We start from the raw sequence: 6,000 nt of genomic DNA on the forward strand, positions 1-6,000 counted from the left end.
AAAGAAACAGCCTGCAGCTTCACTAGATACCAAACTGTCCCTATAATCCCCTATTTGATTATAGGACCATGCCTCATGCAACTACAGGGATAGCTCCAGCAGAGTTGCTAATGAGGAGTAGATTTTGCACCAGGTCAAATTTGATCTTTCTAGACCTGGAGAGGAAGGTGAAATGGCATCAGGAATGCCGTTGCTGGACACAAGACTCTGCTAAGTGAGAGAGACTGTTTACTTCAGGAGATGAAGTTTTGTGTAGGAACCACGGGAATGGCCCTGCATGGGTAAGAGGCATGGTTGACGCGAGGTCAGTGACGTAGAATATTCGGGTAGGTGCGACAGTCCTGAACAAGCACATGGACCATATGAAAACTGCAAATTTACAAATGAAGTGGGAGCGAAATTTGCCTGGCTCCTCAACTGCCTTTCCAATTGCTCTGGAACTCGTGGGTTCTCCCTCTCTGTCAAGCATTCAGGATATCTCGGAATCTGAGATGGATAAGGCAGATGTTGCTGATACGATGCCTTTGCTGCCTGAAGAGGTGAATGAATTTCTTCCAAGATGCTCCAGGCACAAGAAGCAAGCTACAGTGCATTACATGCCTTCCATAACAGAGGCAGAGTTGGACAAACCTGACCCAGTGCTAAAATGCCCCTGGAGGAGCGACAGAAAAAAAGAACCGGCCTCTCTCTTTGGACTCAGAGGGGAGGAATGTAGTGATTGTAATGAGGTCAGCCAGGTGGACCTCGTAGAATATGTGTTCCCTGACTGGGGCTGTTAATCTGGTCCAATCAGGGAGGACTGGTTGACAAACATTAACAGGAGTGTCAGACGTTCTGTTCACTCTGAAAGCTGGCTGTGAGGAAGCTGTATCAGTGTCAAGGACTCTCCATGCATAAATACAGGGTGACTTGCTGATGAGATACCAGCCTCTGGAGTTATTTAAATCTGTACCTTCAGCCTCCACTTCTCACAGCACTGAGATTCACTAATTTAATCCTTTTCACAATATAAATTCAATGTGCCTTTAAACTAATGGTCACAGATACAATGAGCCGAGTTGAAATCTACAGCTCACCACAGAAAAGTGTGAAGTGTTGGAATCATGCCAAACACCTCTGTCACACAATCTGTAGGTTGATGATTGCTCCTGTTCATAATTGCCATAGGCTGACATTTAAAAAGCTGGTTCAAGACTGTTGCTCACTCACAAAGGAAAACCCATCAGATTCGTCTGTAAATAGGAAAAAGCAGCCACAAGAGAAACCACAGGCTGACTGATTCATATGATATCCCAGGCACTGAAACAAGTGAAAACTGCAGAGTTTGGCCTGGTCTGCACACAGCTAGGTGTGCAAACACAGATTCATTTGCATCCACAGTTCAGTCTGTGCATGCAACTTAGTCTGCGTACACAGCTCAGTCTGCACACACATCTCATTTTGTGCATACAAACACACTCACAAGCTTAGCAACAAGACAGACATGAATGAAGAGTCAGAGTGAAGGTATCTTCAATCAGAAAGTGAATTCTACATTGTGAATGTGGTACGATGTGTGGATGAAGTCAAACAGTTAAAATCTTTCACTACTATCAGCATCTTATGCTCCAAGCTTAAAGGCAAACACTTCTTCACAGACAAAGTCAACCCGGAGATGAGTGTGAATACCTTACTAGTCAGAGTCCTGACATGTACATATCTGGACTATTGACAGTCAATGATATAGTCTACAATATTATCGCTAAACTAATTGCATAGAATGCATTATCCATTCATTGCATTGACATATTAATGATGAAATACAGTTATGGCAAGAATACACGGAACACACAAAGTATTTTAACTGGTGAGTATGAATGGACCAACAATAGAAGGACCATCTGTGTGACCATTCACAAAGAACAGGCCAAGAAAAATTGCATTGAGGAAGTCTATGATGTTGTAATACACCTAAGAGCAGATGTAATTCGGTCAATTGACCCTTCTTAAAAAATGCAGTGCACAAACAGAAAAACCTTGAAAGCGAGTTGGATAATAGAGCCTAACGGTGTGCACCAACACATGGATTGATGCAGTTCTATCACACATGTGCTTTGAAAGCAAAAGGAACAATCCATTTCTATCCATGTAGTGATCGGAACTGTGGCCAGGTGGATCCCTTGACTATGACACCCTTGAATGGGGTTGTTAACTTGGTCCAATCAGGGAGCCCTGGCAACAGATATAAACAGGAGATTCAGCCCTCAGTCTAGGGAATGGCTTTGAGCTGGGCACATGTAAATAGAGAGTGAATTGGTGACAGGATATCGGCCTCAGTTATTTCAGTGGCAACGAGGGAAAATAGTACATGCCTAAAGAAAATTCACTCGCAACAGATGTCTTTGAGTTGGAGTAAGCATTTCTGGCATCATGCCTTTATTTGGGAAGCTTGACTCATTCAATCCTGCCATCGAAGACTGGGCCCAGTTTGTGGAAACAATGTGATTTTTTCTGGGCAATGATGTTGGGGCAGATGAAAAGCAACTAGTAATCCTTCTGAATGCTTGCAGACCTGCAGCATTCTTAGCTATTAGGAGCTTAACTTTCCTTGAGGCACAAGATACTAAAATCTTTCAAGAGTTGGTGAATTTATGGGAAGGCGATGGCCTAGTGGCATTATCACTGGACTGTTTATCCAGAAACCCAGGTAACGTTCTGGGGACCCAAGTTTGAATCCTGCCATGACAGATGGTAGAATTTGTATTCAATAAAAATCTGGAATTTAAAGTTTAATGATGACCATGAAACCATTGCCAATTGTTGGGGAAGAATCCATCTGGTTCACTAATATCCTTTAGGGAAGGAAACTGCCATCCTTACCTGGTCTGGACTACATGTGACTCCAGACCAGCAGCAATGTGGTTGATTCTTAACTGTCCCCTGGGATGGGCAATAAATTCTGGCCTAGGCAGCCATGCCCACATCCCATGAATAAATAAAAAAAATTAGTTAAGGAATATTATGACCCCAAACTGACTCTAATTCTGAGATACTACTGGTTTTATTCAGCTGTTTGAGAACCAGGTGAATTTGTATCTGGATTTTTGATGCGGTAATGACGACTGGCAGATGCCTGTGATTTTGGGTTAACCCTGAATAAATGCTGAAAGACCATTTGGTATATGGGATTAATGATGTAACCATGCAAAAGATCCTCCTAGCTGAAGCCCAACTGGACTTCAAATAGGCAGTACAACTGGCTTTTTCATTAGAAAATGTGGGAAGTAGAGCATAGAAGCTACTGGGTATCCCAACAGAAGTGGACACCCTCACCTGTCCGACTGAGTTTGGGGAACACCACTTGAGTATAGGCAATTGGATAGCCTCACTCAGGACATATCCTGAGCAGAAGGACCCCAGGGCCCATAGCAAAACCCCACAATAAAGCCGAGCGTTGGCTAAATGTTTAAAACATTCTTCAGGATCCGAGCCAGCAAGCCATTGTAAGTTGCTGCCAGCACACAGGCTTAAGAGAGCAAAGGAGTCCTTTGAGGCCTGACTTCAGTAAGAGAGCTCATGGCCAGTATTGAGGGGAGTGCATACCCTGGAATGTCCACCGATATGTGGGTTGGAACAGTTAAATTGTTCAGCAACATCCAAATCAGAACTAATTAAAATAAATGAGATAACAAGGTGCAGAGCTGGATGAACACAGCAGGCCAAGCAGCATCAGAGGAGCAGGAACGCTGACGTTTCAGGCCTAGACCCTTCTTCAGAAATTAAACTAATTAAAATAAATGTTTGGTTAAATGAGCACCCAGTTCCCATGGTGATTGATACCAGAACAGCTGTATCAGTGGTTGCAGAACCTGTTTTTAACAAGATTCACTCAGGACTCCAACCCTTAAGTTTGCGCAAGACCTGAGACAGACTGAGAACGTACACCAGGGAACCTTTACAGATTAAGGGTATGACTTCAGTCTGGTTTCCTATGAGAAGCAGTTGGTGCAATCACCACTAATTGTAGTAAGAGGCTCGGGCCCAAGCCTATTGGGGCAGAATTGGTTGATAAAGACTCACCTTGATTGGCTTGACATATTTTGATGAGAAAATGGCTGCCTGAGTGAAGTCTGAATTAAATATCCAGATGTTTTTCAGGAAGGGCGAGAGACTATCAAAGGGGCCAAGGCCAATTTACATGTTGACCAGGAAACAATTCTGCTATTTGTCTTACATGCAAAAGTAGAGACAGAAATCAGCAGGCTGGAAAGTGAAGAAATCATCAAACTAGTGCAGTTTGTGGAATGAGTAGCACCGGTTGTACCGATTGTGAAGCCTGACGGCTCGGTTCGCTTTTGTGGGGATTTTAAGCAAACGATGGACTGCTTCTCGCAGCTGGAGAAATACCTAATCCGTTGAATAGAGGACTTATTGTGGCTGTCCTTCATGAAGCTGGACATGAGCCACGCCTACCTGCAATTGCGACTGGATGAGGAGTCCCAGAAGTATGCCACAATTAATACCCATAAGGGTTTGTACCAGTATACAAGACTGTCATTTGGGGTATCATCAGCCTGCGCCCTTTTCCAGTGGATGATGGAAAACATTTTACAAGGTTTACCCCAGGTTGCCATCTATCTGGATGACATGTTAATAACTGGGAAGACTAATAAAAAGAGCACTTGGAGACCTTGGACATAGTGCTTACATGTTTCTCCCAGGCTGGTGAATGCCTTAGAAAGTGTGTTCTAGGCACATGATCTACTTGGGCTACAGAGTTGACAAAACCAAGTTACACCTGTTGGAAGGTAGTGAGGGCAATAAAGGTGTCCTGCCTCCCATGTCTGTACCGGATCTTAGGTCATTCCTTGAGTTGGTGAATTATTACAGAAAATTCATATGTAACTTCGCCTCCATCTTGGCACCCTTATGCCTACTATTGAAAAAAGGGTCAGCTTTGGAAATGTTTCTGAAGAAGGGTCTAGGCCCGAAACGTCAGCCTTTCTGCTCCTCTGATGCTGCTTGGCCTGTTGTGTTCATCCAGCTCTACACCTTGTTATCCTATATAACCAAGAAGTAGCCTTTTAGGGAAGTGAAAAAGCAGCTATTGTCATCTAAGGTGTACACCCACGACAGTCCCAAGGGAGAGGTGGTGCTGACATGCAACGCCTCCCCACATGGTATCAGGGTAGTGTTGGCTCACTGGTAGCCCAATGGAGAGGAACATATGCTCCTGGACTTTGGCTGATGCTGAATGCAAATATGCCCAAATAGAGAAGGAGGTTTGGTGCTCATATTTGGTGAGAAAGTTCACCAATACATTTATGGACGTAATTTTGTCATAGTAATGGACCTCAAATCCCTGCTAGGGCTACTTAAAGAAGTCAAGGCTGTCCATTCACATTCAGTGGTGGGCCCTTATTCTCAATGCGTACAATTATAAGTTGGAACACTGTCCAGGAAGTCAGTTGGCGAATGCGGTTGCCTTGAGCCGCCTCCCACTGGCAGATACTCCACTGGTGGAGCCTCCCCTGGAAGAGTCCATTCTGTTTTAAATTTTCTGGATACCCTCCCGGTCACCACTGACAATAACCAACTGTGGATGCAAAAAATCCCATCCTGGCAATACTAAAACAGCTGGTGGTAATGGGGGAAACAGAAGGGCCATCACAACCAGGATTGAAACCTTTCTGGACCCAGCAGGACCAGATTATCATAGAGGATGGTATATTACTTGGGGGGCAAAAGTGATTGTCCTGAGTAAAGGTCACTGCCAGATGCTGGCTAAACTCCATCAGGTCATCCAGGGGTTTCAAAAATGTTGAAGATGTTGGCAAGATGTTGTATCTGGTTGCCAGGACTGAATGCTGACATAGCTGCATTGGTGAAGCAGTGCTCAGAATGTCAACAAGGACAAAAATTACCGCCAGCTGAACCACCACATTCTTGGGATTGGCCGGGTAAACCCTGGACTTGGTTACACATCGACTATGCTGGTTCTTTCATGGGCTGAATGTTCTT

The sequence above is a fragment of the Rhincodon typus genome, chromosome 7 (genome assembly GCF_021869965.1).
Source record: "Rhincodon typus isolate 14 chromosome 7, sRhiTyp1.1, whole genome shotgun sequence".
NCBI classification, from domain to species: domain Eukaryota; kingdom Metazoa; phylum Chordata; class Chondrichthyes; order Orectolobiformes; family Rhincodontidae; genus Rhincodon; species Rhincodon typus.